At 41.1% G+C, this 12,987-nt stretch overlaps 1 protein-coding gene across 1 annotated transcript in view; it reads left to right on the top strand.

Moving 5' to 3' along the window:
• TSPAN7 (tetraspanin 7) overlaps positions 1 to 12,987 on the top strand; it is a 98,194-nt gene that overhangs the window by 57,615 nt on the left and 27,592 nt on the right. The window lies entirely within an intron of this gene.

The raw sequence follows: 12,987 nt of genomic DNA, 5'->3' as shown, positions 1-12,987 counted from the left end.
GTACAGTACAGATAGAGCACAATCAATTTAAAATACAATAAATATGAATTAAGATGACTCTAATAAAAATAAACCCTACCCCATTAAAATGCAGCTTATAAAATTAATATTAATGTTAGCTCAAGATGGCGCCTGCTATCAATTCCCTCTCAGACATACCTCAGAAAAGAAGGGCGGTAGGGGCCACATGATGTTACAGCAGCAAACAAAGGGAGGAAGGGGCCCCTATCAACGGCTAGCCTCACAAAGGCCAGATTGGAACAATTAGGTCTTGCAGGCTCTGCGGAACTCAGCAAGGTCCCGCAGGACCCGGACCATTGGTGGAAGAGCATTCCACCAGGCGGCGGCCAGAGCTGTAAAGGCTCTGGCCCGGGTGGAGGCCAGCCGTATCATGGAGGGGCCAGGGATCACCAGTAAATTGTCCTCTGCCGAGCGCAGAGGCCAATTCGGGACATATGGGGTAAGACGGTCCCGCAGGTATGGAGGTCCCAGGCCGCGCAAGGGTGTACGGAGGTCCCAGGCCGCACAAGGGTGTACAATATAGTGTTGTTCCCTTGAACCTATACCAATTTGGACTTTAGATTAGCAGTAATCAGGTCATAAGTAGCCAGCTTGTTGAATTGTCTGGGATACTTTTCAGTTTATTCAGTCTAAGGATGCGGACTGGATTCTTAGAAGTTTGAGGCCTGCCACCTGTTTATAGGATTCACAGCTCTTCTGGTTGTAAAACTGTTAGGGTGGGGTGGCTGACTGAGTATGGCAGACAGATTCCTTGAGAGAGGAGGTAGTCACCATTGTTTGGATCCTTTCCAGTCAATTTTCAGGTGTGGTTATGCTAGAGCAGCCACTCTAGCCCATGGACTCCGGAGACACCAGGCAAGAACACTGTGGCTGAGGGGGGCGGGGGGCGGTGGAAAACATGGGGTTGGGGAGCTCCCAAAACCGTCCCAATCAATTTGATTGGAGTTCCATCTCACCGTCTGATTTTCTGGACTTTCTTAACCGTTAAATTGCTCAGCAAATGGAGAGATTTCAGCAGGGCAGGGAGGCCAGAGTTACAGGCAATTCTCCTCCCTTCATTAGTCAGTCAGTGGAATACCAAGGCAGGGAGGCCTGGGCTACTGGCCATTCTCCTCCCATGCGACAGCAATTCATGGAGTGTCCTCTAGGGAGGGAAGCCAGGGTGACTGGCAATTTGCCTCCCTTTATTAATCAGTTATTGACATACCAAGGCAGGGAGGCCAGGGTTACTGATCATTCTCCTCCTCCAACCTACAATGGTTGACATTTGTTTGCTATAGATTTAAGACAGAGGTGCCAGCTAAAGGTAGAGTCAAAACTCATACCCAGGTATGGAAATTCGGAAACTTGTTCTAATTGAATACCATCAATTTTCTGATAAGTGGTCTCTGACTTCTCTGATTTACTCAAACTTTCAACGAAGTCTATTGACACTGTTGGTCAAAGATATTTTTATCTTGATTATTGATTTTTTGACATTGGGAATCCAAAGTCCTGAGGCAGCCTACAGCAACTGAAATGCGCAATATTTCAGTAAAAGTTATAAAAAATAAAATGAAAACAGCAATAAATGTATAATAGGAATTAATAATAAAAATCATGCAATTAGACATAAATATAATATTTTAGCAATAATATCCTTACCCAAAAAGAATAATAATTTTTCCTGAATATCATTGTCTTCTAGACTTGGTGGGAGAGAGGTTCCATAAAGTTTCTCTTTTAGAGTGAACCATAAAGAATAAATATGTAGTCATTAAACAATAAGTCAAGAAAGTGAATACTGCTGGTATGGGTAATGTACCAAAAGAACTAACAGCTTTTATCTAAAATGAATTGAAATGTAGGCAGGCCACTATTAACAGATGCTTAAATGTACCATGATTTGATAAAATTACCATGCTGTAAAGCAAAAGCTTGGGATTGGTAACTATCACTGGTACAACAGAATAATTTAATATAGCTATTTTTTAACCTAGTAGGTGGTGAATAAGGTCTTGGTGAGGGGATGGGGAAAAAAGAAATGGAAGTAATATGGGGAATGGAAGTAATGGATGGGGAAAAAAGGAATGGAAGAAAGCCAGTGCCATGCCTTGAGCATTGCTTAATTTCTAGGGAAAAAAATGTTCTGATAAGGAAGCCCTTTCCTGATCCCTAGTGTGGGGGTAACTCCCTCTGCCTGTCAGATAATAAAGGAAACATACTGTATTCAGAAGCATTTTATTATTTCATAATACGTGCCAAGGCCATGTCCTGGTTTGCTATAGTGCAAATTACGCCCTCAATTTAAGGGTGAGAGATGTAGTGGGAAGATGTTTTGGCTTTTTATCAAACCCTTTCAGGGACAACAGAAAGCAGATATTTGGAGGCTATTAATAGAGTTTTTAAAATCTGTTTCACAATGTTTAGCCCAGCAGGTTCACTTCTAGAGTTTCCTCAGTGATGGTCTTTTTTCTGTCCTCTACAGCAGTATGTTTTCCCCATGACGATAATTGTAGCTTAATTTTAAAGCTGTTTGTGGAGTAAAGGGATTGAAAGAAGAGATATCAGATACATTTTACAAAGGTAGGTGAGAAATTAAGATGGTCAGTACTTAGTGCCTTGTGGATCCAATTGGATTCCAGAATGTACTGGCAATTTTGAGAGTCTTTTCAGTTGCTCTGTCAAAATTTTGATTGGGGTTTAGAATACTGGGCTATCTGATGCTACAGAGGTTGTTCCTCCCTGCCTCTAGAAGGGCTCCAGTTAGAGATGTGAAGGTCCAGAACCCCCCCCCCCCCCCAGAAAATGCTCATTTTTCCCAAGGATTCTTTTTTCCTTTTTGTTTGGTGGAAAAATGGGAAAAATTTTGTGGAAAAACCACTGGAAAAAAACTTACATGAAATGTTCTCATTCTAAAAGAGAAAATTAAAATGAAGCAAATGCTTCTTAATGCTATGTTTTTGATGCTAAAATGTACAGCAAGAAAATGTCAAGGAACTCTTCAGTTTTTCCAATGGAAAAATTGGGAAATCTTGGGTAATACTAAAAGCAACCAACTACAAAATGTTTTTTTTTGTTTTTGTGTGTGAGAAATCATGCTTTACAAAATTATTTGTGGTTCTATGCTTCATCCTGTTTCAGAATTCCTAAAGTACTCACAGACTTAGCTTAATATCCAGACACACTGACTGTCTTCCTTGCTGTAACTTTGTGAGACAGTCTCTGACCAAATTTCTTTTGTTTACCAGATTCCTTTTGTTTACCAAACTTTCTTTTGTTTACCAGATAATTTTTCTACCACTGAGATGACAAAAATTAAACATACATGTTCTATGGTATTATACGGCAATCCCTGCATTAGTTTCCTATACTGTTGCAATGTTCTCTACTTGGGATTACCCTTGAAGAGCATTCAGAAGCTGCAGATAGTGCAGAATATTATAGCTAGATTACTGGTTGGGGCCACTGACTGGAGCATATTTCCCCAATACTGCAACAATTACACTGGCTTCCAATCTGCCCCCAAACCCATTTCAAGGTCTTGGTATTCTCTTTTAAAGCCCTGCATGACCTGGGACAGAGGTATCTGAAGGAGTATCTTCTTGCTCAGAAATTAAGATCACAGAAATTAAGACTGACCATCAATCAGAAAATCTCAACGGGTAGGCACACAGTTGTAGCAGCCCCAGAATAATGGAACATCTCCTCAAGGAGATGCACCTGACCCCTTCACTTTCCATCTTTCAGAGGCAGTTGAAAATGGTTTTATTGAGGACAGTGTTTGATTTCTGTTTATTGGCCGTACTGATTTTAAATTGTGGTTTAAACGTATTTTTTATGGTTATTGTTTAGTTTTATGTTCTAATCCACATTAAGTTCTGTAAGGTAGAAATTGTCCCCCAAATGCGCCCCCCCCCTTACTTCCCCATGGCTTCAAAATTTCTGGAAATTTTACATGTCTAACTTCAGACCTTTGGTTTATCCATGAACTGGTAGCTGAAGATAATGGGGATATTGCTTGACTGACAGCAGCAGAGAATTGATTCCAAATCAAATAGACCAAGAACCCATTTGAAGGCCTGTACCAGGGACAACGGCACAGAAGGGGTTTCCCCCCCTCTTCGCTTGACACATGTGCTGGGCCTAGATGTTTAGAGTGATTAAGAAATAGATGATTCTTAGAGTAATAATTGACAATGACTTGTCAATTAACTGTGATAATTTAGATACCTATTTGAATGTAAGTTAATTACAAGAGGCTTTAGAAGCACCATCTGGTCAAGTTTGTATGCATTGTTGGAATTGACCACCTTGAATAATGCTTGCGGAGTTACAAAGGGTATCACTTATAAATTAGATATGTGTCCTAGTTCGCTTCTTAAGGGATGTAAACACCAGATTGTGGCACCTCTTGTGAATATTGTGAGCACCTTCCTGGCTGACAGTTTCCTTCTTATAAGTGAATGAGATTAGACCTTTGTTAGGAAAAAAGCTTCTGCAGATAAAGTCTGAGGCCCCTTCCGCACATGCAAAATAATTCTTTTTCAAACCACTTTCACAACTGTTTGCAAGTGGATTTTGCCATTCCGCACAGCTTCAAAGAGCATTGAAAGCAGTTTGAAAGTGCATTATTCTGCATGTGCGGAATGAGCCTGAGATAATTATAAACATATATGCAGTTTTCCCTTCCTAGACAAGATAACTGATTGGTTGATGTTTCTAGATGACACAGCTAGCCTTGACGTGTTTCATTCTAGCTTTAGTCACTTTGGATTCTGCTAGTAAATGGGGAGTAGGACTGCATCTCTCTTGGCAATGCTTGATCATTTTGTCTTGGTAATGCTTTGACTGCCTTTGATGCAATCGAACATTGAAATGCTTAGAAAGTACGTTGGGTGTTCAGGAATCAAATGATTCAGATATTTTCTAATTGATTGAACACTCAGGGTCCTTGTTAATAATGTGAAAACTGCTGATTGGGAATTATCTTTTGGGGTTCCACAAACCCAGTCTGTGTTCAGCTAATAAATGAGATCATTAGACTTTGGGGGTTGGATGTTTTTAGTATGCTGATGACTTTAAATAGGTACCCCAAAGTCCATTTTTGTCTTAGGCTGGTGTCTGGGGGCTATGTTCAAGTAACTGAGGGAGAACAAACTAACCCTGAATCCAAAAATATGGATATGGTGCTGGTTGGTAATGCTCATGTTCTGGGTGAAATTATCCTTCCTTCTTGGGAGGGAGTCTCTCATGCTGACTTAGTTGATCTAGCACAGGGGTCTGCAACCTGCGGCTCTCCAGATGTTCATGGACTACAAATCCCATCAGCCCCTGCCAACATGGCCAGCATTATTGCTGGAGAAAAAAAGTTGGTATGGGGGCTAGCGATGTTTCTTCTCCCTTCTAGCAGTGTCAGGCACAAAAATTATGTTCTGTGCTGGGCACATCTGATCTAGTTATGTTGATCCATGCTTCCTTAACCTTGACTTATGTGAGTCTGCCTTTAAAAACATCCCAGAATTGTGGCAGCTTGACTTTTGACTAGATCTAAATGATTTGGGCATATAATACTTGTCCCTGGAATATCTTTATTGCTTCTCTCTTCATTGTAAGAGTTTGGTCTACTCTAGGAGCTTTTTCTTACCTTTAAAATCCTTTCTGGCCTGAGACCCTACTGACCATTAGTGTGTGAGTCAATTAACACTCTTCCTGACAGTTCTTGTTAGTGGTTCTATCATGTAATGGTGGTGAGAAGCTCCTCAGCCTGGAGAAGTTCCTCAGCAGGCTTTCACTGTAGTGGGTTCTGACTCCTGTCATAGCCTTTCAGAGGAGGTGACTTTCTCTGTGGTGCTTTGGTAAGTCTTGCAAGGCAGTGCTTTTGTAGATGGACTTTTGTTGTTATTTAGGTGGGCTGCCTGGTGAACTTCTGGGCTTTCTGCAATATTTATAAACACAGTTAATTTGATGCTAATTTTTATTTTGTATTAGATGCATTTTTCTAAGCCACCATAAGTTCTTCAAGAGGGAAAAAATGTAGACTATAAATCTTTCAATCAATCAATCAGTCAATTAATAAACACAGGCACAATATATTGTCGAAGGCTTTCACGGGATTCAACTGGTTGTTGTGGGTTTTCTGGGCTGTGTGGCCACACAGCCTGAAAAAACTACAACAACCAGGGGCACAATATTTTGCAAAATGTGACCAACCTTTGTTGTGAAATAGAATAGTTGAAATAGTGCTTCCCTAGAGCCATTTCATGTCAGGAAAATAGGTCTAGGACAGACTTTTAACCCCTTTCCCACTGGCTGTGGTCTTAGTTGAGATAGGAAGCTCCTGTTTAGTTGAATCCTAAGTTCCTGTTCATTCTTATAATAAAACAATTTAAAGCTGTAACTCACAAAAATATTAACATTAATATATTTTCTCCATCATACTTGAGAAGCTGCCATGAAAGGGCAGAAACTGACTGGAATCTGCCGGTCTGCTATTGATCTCGCCTCCACCAGCTTGGACAGGGCATTCACTGGAGAATCTGCAGACAAGCAGAACACCCAATCTATCCCTGTATCCTAACACAAGGAACAAACTTCCAGTGTTGGCAATAATGTGAATAATGTGAACTGAGAATCTATGAAATAGAAAAGATGCTTGGAGAATCATTGCCACCCTCCACTGCCTTCCCAATCTACAGTTCAGAGTTGATGAAGGACTGCATAGCTAGGTGGAATTAACTGAGACAGGTAAAATCCGCTGTTGTCTTCCACCTCAGTCTGAATAAAATAAAATAAAACCCTTATACAACCCCTTGTAGTTGTTGCAGTGAGCTTATGCAAGTTGCTTTGGAGGGAAACAAGCCCAGACAATGTTCTTTTTCCTTGTAGGTACATTGACTCAATGCCCCAAATAGGCTCTTCCATTTTGAGGCACTGTGCTGGCAAGCACCCCAGGTTTGGCTGAGGTGGGAGGGGTAATGTCTGTGTTTTATTAAAAACAGGGCTCCTTGGTCTACCACAGGTCAGTCTGGCAACACTTGCCCAGCAGGAGGCCCGGTCCTGCAAGGAGCAGCAGCAGCAGCAGCAAGCATTCCCTGGCCCGCTGAGCCCCACTTGCTAAACTTTCACCTCTCTGCCAGGCTACACCTCATGTGTCTTCCCAGTCAAATGAGTGGCAGCTGGTGGAGTACACCCTCCCTCCTTTTCTCACTCAGCACAATGGCCACACTCTGGGCACCCGGGGGAGGGAGCCTCCGCCATCCAGCATACTGCTCTCATCCCTGGAGGTTTACTGCTGGGGTGGAGGGAGGGGGGTGGCATCCAAACACGTCCCCATGTGACCAAGCCAAATGGCACTAACTACTGAAGCAACCTCCGCACCCCTCCCCACTGGTGTAGGAGAAGTATATCCAGATCTAAAGCACATTAATATCTTGAAGCTGTGTTTTTTAGAATGGGCTACTATAGTGCCCGATTGCTTGCTTATTGATGTTTATTTTTAATTACTGTAAATTCAATTAAATACATCCAGGATATTATAAAATTTAAAAATACCACGTCATTGCAAAATGTTTCGTTTCATTATATGTTTCACTTCATGACATATAAATGTCATGTTATTGCAAAATGTATATAATGTGCATCATGTTAATGCATGTTCAGATCCAATTCCAGGATCTGAGTTAGCAAAAATGATTGCAATGCTATGCTTTACTCAGAGGCGAAGCTGGGCCAATCTGCGCCCAGTGCGCAGTGTGTTTTTTCTGCCCCCCATGGCCCCCCGCGGCCCCTCGCCATCCCACGATGCCTTCCCTGTGGCACCCCCCCGCCCCCTTCCCACACTTACCTTAGTTCCTTTTCTTTTTCTAGTACTTTTTCAGGCTGAAAAAAGCAGACTCTTCACAGTTCAGGCTAAAAACTGCCTGAGGAACTATACTTCCCAGGAGACCTTGTGAGCCCCAAGGTCTCCTGGGAACTGTAGTTCCTCAGGCCATTTTTGAGCCTGAAGTGTAAATAGGCCACTTTTTTCAGAAAAAGAAAAGGAACTAAAGTAAATGTGGGAAGAGGGGAAGTACTAAGGGAGCTGCCTTCTTGAGGGGTGCAGGGGTACAAGGAGAAAGAGGGGAGGGGCTGAGAGCGATTTTTCAAAGCTGAGACATGTGAGTGTGCAATGCACCCCCCATCCCCTTACCGCTCCGCCACTGGCTTTAAAGATTACCTTTCTGTACTGGAAAAGAAAGGCTGATTAAAATGAGGCAGTGAAGATAAACTTGGCTAAGAAGCAAAAACATCACTAGCACAATTGCAGACTGGCACCATTTTTTCCCTATGAAATGTGGTTGAGCCACATTTATTGGGCAGCTGTCCAGCAGCGAACACCTGTTGAATTTTATTTGAATACTAGGATAGTCATATTATGGGTGTTCCTTCATGGTAGGCATTGGACTGGATTGGTCTCTTCTACCTTTATGATTCAATTATTGTTTGTCTGAGTATGAGATTCTAGACTGTGGTTAAACTATGGCTGTCCCTTTCTCTAAACAACATGATATGACTGTCCCAGGCCACTGATTCTTCAGTAAAATTCTCATTGTTGGTCTAACCCCATACATTGTTTTGAAATTTCAGAACTAAGGCTATAGATGGGATAATTGGCTTTTCATGTAGGGGTGTGAGTAAAGCAACATTGAACATGTTTAGAGGAAGACAGGAGAAATAGATTTTATTTATAAACTGCAAACACTGCACCATTTGTACCTTTAGAATGAACCTCTCCATGATCTGTTCCTAATCTGACCTTTATATCACGCTGGTTCAAGGCAAACAAAGTAGTTTCTACTATAGCAGACAGGTTCAGAAATGAGTTATTTTGGGAACCTAGCTTTAAAATATTTGTGCTACCTGGAAAAGCAAGATTAACTGACCTGTAACAGAATGTGGAGAGCAGATGGGCAGGGAGAAAGTCTCTTTTCCAGTCTTGGAACAGACTCAGAAACACATATTGTGTGTATCTGTTTCCTTGGTTGGTTGTGTTAGTAAGCAGGTCCAGCTTTCTGTTTTGAGAATGATAAGAAACTGATGATAATAATCATAATAGTTTATAATCATAATTACTATAGAAACAATCATAATAGTTTAGATTATGGTGGAACTGTGTGAACTGTTTGAAATTATGTCATGTTGAATGTGGTGGTAGCCTTGAGGTGCCTTTGTATGTGCATCTGTAATGGAATTGTGAGTATCATGGAATAATGTTTGTGCATGAATCAGGTTGTGTATCATAGGGCGCTAATGAGTGTATTACATAATCTGTCTCAGGCACCAAATTGTATTGGGATAGCCCTGTATATGAAGGACTCTAGACTATTAGCAGAAATGTAGGGCTGAAGGTATGCCAAACAACTGAGAAGAAACAGCAGATGATTGCCCACATAGTGCCTAGGAGACTATCTATTCAGATATTTATACTTTGGCTTTCTCCCCAGTGGAAATCTTAAAGCAGCTTATAACATCATTCTCCCTCTTCCCTTTTATCCTCACAGCAGCAATCCTGTGGGGTAGGTTAGTTGGAGAGAGAATGGTTGGTCTAAGGTCACCCAGCGAACTTCCATGGCAGTGTGTGGTTCAAGTATAGGCCTCCAAAATCCTAATGTGACTTTCTACACCAGTGTGGCTGTCCCACACTGGCTATCTCCCTAAAGGCTTAGGATCCACAAGGCTGAATAGTAATAATAAGGACAACTGTTCAGCTGTAATCTCAAAGTAGGCATGTGAGGAAAGTGTAAAAGCAGAGGCCTGAGATCTGAGGGAAAATGAAGCAGAAATTTGAGGAAAGAAGGGGCTAGGTAGGTTGTGGACTATTGTCAAAATGGCAGTGGACAAGAAGCTGGGAGACCAAGAAACTAGTTGGACAAGGACACCAAGTAGATATTGGAACATAGGCTGTTTAATTTGAACTAATCATTATGCATCGGTCTCTAACTCTGTTACAGTGGCAATGATCCTTATTAGCAAGTTACATTGGTATGTTATCCTGCCACTAACCCACAGAATAGCTTAATTTCTCACAGAGCATTGGAACATTGTAGGCAAGGTTTGAATCTGGATTTGTTCCATCCAATTCTAAGAGCTATATTTGGAGCCCTGTTCACGTCTTCTTTTCTATGCTGACTAAACAGATGGGGTGGATGGGAAGCAAAATTGCACCTACTGTCTCTGTGACCTGTATGTTCAGCAGTGGGCTTAAACACAGCCTACATGTATGCAACAATATGTTTCTCTCCCCTCTCCATATGTTCAGCCTACATGTAAGTGAAAGTGTGAATAGGGTTTGGCTGTTAGTCACATAGGAGTTAAGTACAAAGCTGAACTGTTTGGTCTGTGAAATCTAAAGCTAGTAGAGCTATACAGTCTGAGCTAAATTCATCTAGGTATCACGCTTCCGAAAAAGGACCATATCCGTTCAAAATGTAAAGAGTTCTAAAGATTCAGCTTCAGTATTATCACTCTAATACCCAATACAGATCAGCAAGCAAGAAAAGACATAATTGAATGTAAATACAGAGATCCAGTATTTTAATATTTTTCTTAATATATGGCTGCAAAGTTGGATCGCCTGTTTATTTATTGGCTTCCAGAGGTTAAATTCATGTATCTTGACATTCTAGATTTTAACTGGTTTGTGATGTAATCCAATATCAATCAATGTAGCTGATTCTCAGCATAGACAAGTCTGTGGATACTTAAATCCAGAAATTGAAGGCATGAGCAGCAGACAGCTCTTTCTACAAACCTGAGAAAAACCCCAAGTTTGCGGAAGACACACCTATAACTTTAAGAAACAAATGCTCTCATTGTTGCCAGGCAACCACAACAATATCGCGAGCCTTCAGTCCTTGGTTTCTGTCAGCAAAAGGCAATTGGCGAAACAGGGTGCTCTTCCAGGCTGTTTTGGCATTTGAGAGGCCAATTTGCCAGCAATCGTCAGGCAACTTGGTACCACAAACTTGGGTGACCTAAGTCCAGCTACGTGCTACACTTAAACAGAAGCCACCCCACAAAAGTCAGTGTTATATAGTGGTTAGCGAATCAGACTGGGATCAGGTTTGAATCTCTACCTTACTGTAGTGCCCACTGAATGACCTTGGGCTACTTACACATCCTCAGTATAACCTACACATGAGGTTTTTATGAGGATAAAATTGGGGGGGGGGGTAGGTGTTTTGGGCCATCAGTGTTGAGAAAGGTAGGGTATAAATGAAGTAAATAAAAATGTAGCTGAGGATGAGGATATGGGGCTGCCTGGAGGAGGGGAAAAGGAAATAGTGTGGAGAGGGGATACAGATGAAAATTCTTGCAGGTTACCCACTGTACAGCTGTTGATCATTGTATTGTTTCACCAGAGAAAATAGTCCCAAATCTAAATAAGTATTAAAGAATCATTTCTATGCACAGCTTTCCTGCAAAATATCCATTCACACTATTACACTTGGTGGTTTGTTTTAAAGGGCAATTTTATCACCTTAAACAAGCATTGGTGAAATTTGCCTCTTCACACAGAGGCATTCTCTTCCATAGAGAAAATGGCCAATGGAGCAGCAATAGGAGAAATGTGGGAGAAAATGGCCGACAGGGCAGGAGTGTGTGTTTCAAATCCAGCCCCGCAATTATTGTCTGAAGATGGGAATGCTGTCTTTCTGACAGTGAAGAATTTCATGAATAAAGACATTTCATTTCTTTTAATTAATGAATTAAAATTTTGTTAATAACCTTGTTACTATTTTGAACAGAAATGTGTTGTTAGTTCTGAAATGTATTTATATACCACCTTCTTCCAAACAGGACCCAGAGTGGCTCATATCATTCTCTTCCCCTCTATTTTAGTCTTACGACAATCTCATGAGTTAGGCTGTGGTGTAAGAATGCAATATTGCCTGTGATCACACTGCCCATTGAAAGTACTGTATGAGGTTTCCCTGCAGTCTGTTCCTGTGAGTGGGACTGCTTTCTCCTCCCCTCCATTTTAGCCTGACAACAACTCTGTGAGTTATGCTAGGGTGAGAGAGTACAACATTGTCTGTGATCACACTGTGCCCACTGGGCCTTTCTACTTTACTTGCGCCAAACAACAACATGTAAGAATCTCAGTCTTTTGGAGGATTGGTCTACATCCCATTAAAAGGACTGGGGGGGGGGGGGAATCTACCAAGTGCTTTTTAATAGGAAGTAGCCCAACCCTCCAAGCTGCTGCAATTCTCTTATACTGACTCTGCAAAGCTTTCCAAATGTCTCCTTTAAAACAGGAGATGAATGAAAGAAAAGCTACCATTTATTCCCAAAATTATGCTATTTACTAACTGTGTCCACTAGATGTCAGCAAAGAACATGTATGTGTCTTGTGTCTCATGCTTTGTATATCCCTCATTGTGCCAGGAGCAACACAAGCCATGCAATATTTCGCTGTCATGATGTAACAGTTGGCATGAACAATAGCATGTAATCTTGTTATTTCTTTAATATGTAAGACAGAATGAAATCTTCCTGGATTAGAACAGCATGAATGCTTCCTTTCCATACTTCCAAGGCAACTATTCTGAGACTGACCTATTTGATTGTATGTTAAGTGATTGAGACTGTTTTTCACATTTGAGACATAAATTAGCTTTTACTTCTGCTCCCATCACAATTGAAAACCTGCTTTGGATTGAATGTTTTAGATTTTTTTAAGTTATCAGAATTCTCTTCTGTATTAGCAATATCTGGATATGTTACAAAACATATGAGACAATTTTAAAGGTACTACTCAATGCCCCAGTTTTCATATCTCATGTAGATACATGCAATTGAATCCTGAGGATTGCCTTTTTATTTTTAAGGAAAAGCAGTTTAAGGAGGGACAGCTTGTAGTGGTGAAATGTAGAAAAACTCTTTTTTCCCACCAACCACTGCTTCACTTCAAAGTTCTCTCTTGGCGACTCTGCAAAAGTA

The sequence above is a fragment of the Sphaerodactylus townsendi genome, linkage group LG04, assembly GCF_021028975.2.
Source record: "Sphaerodactylus townsendi isolate TG3544 linkage group LG04, MPM_Stown_v2.3, whole genome shotgun sequence".
In the NCBI taxonomy this organism is placed as follows: domain Eukaryota; kingdom Metazoa; phylum Chordata; class Lepidosauria; order Squamata; family Sphaerodactylidae; genus Sphaerodactylus; species Sphaerodactylus townsendi.
This window is presented reverse-complemented; position numbering and strand designations above follow the sequence as displayed.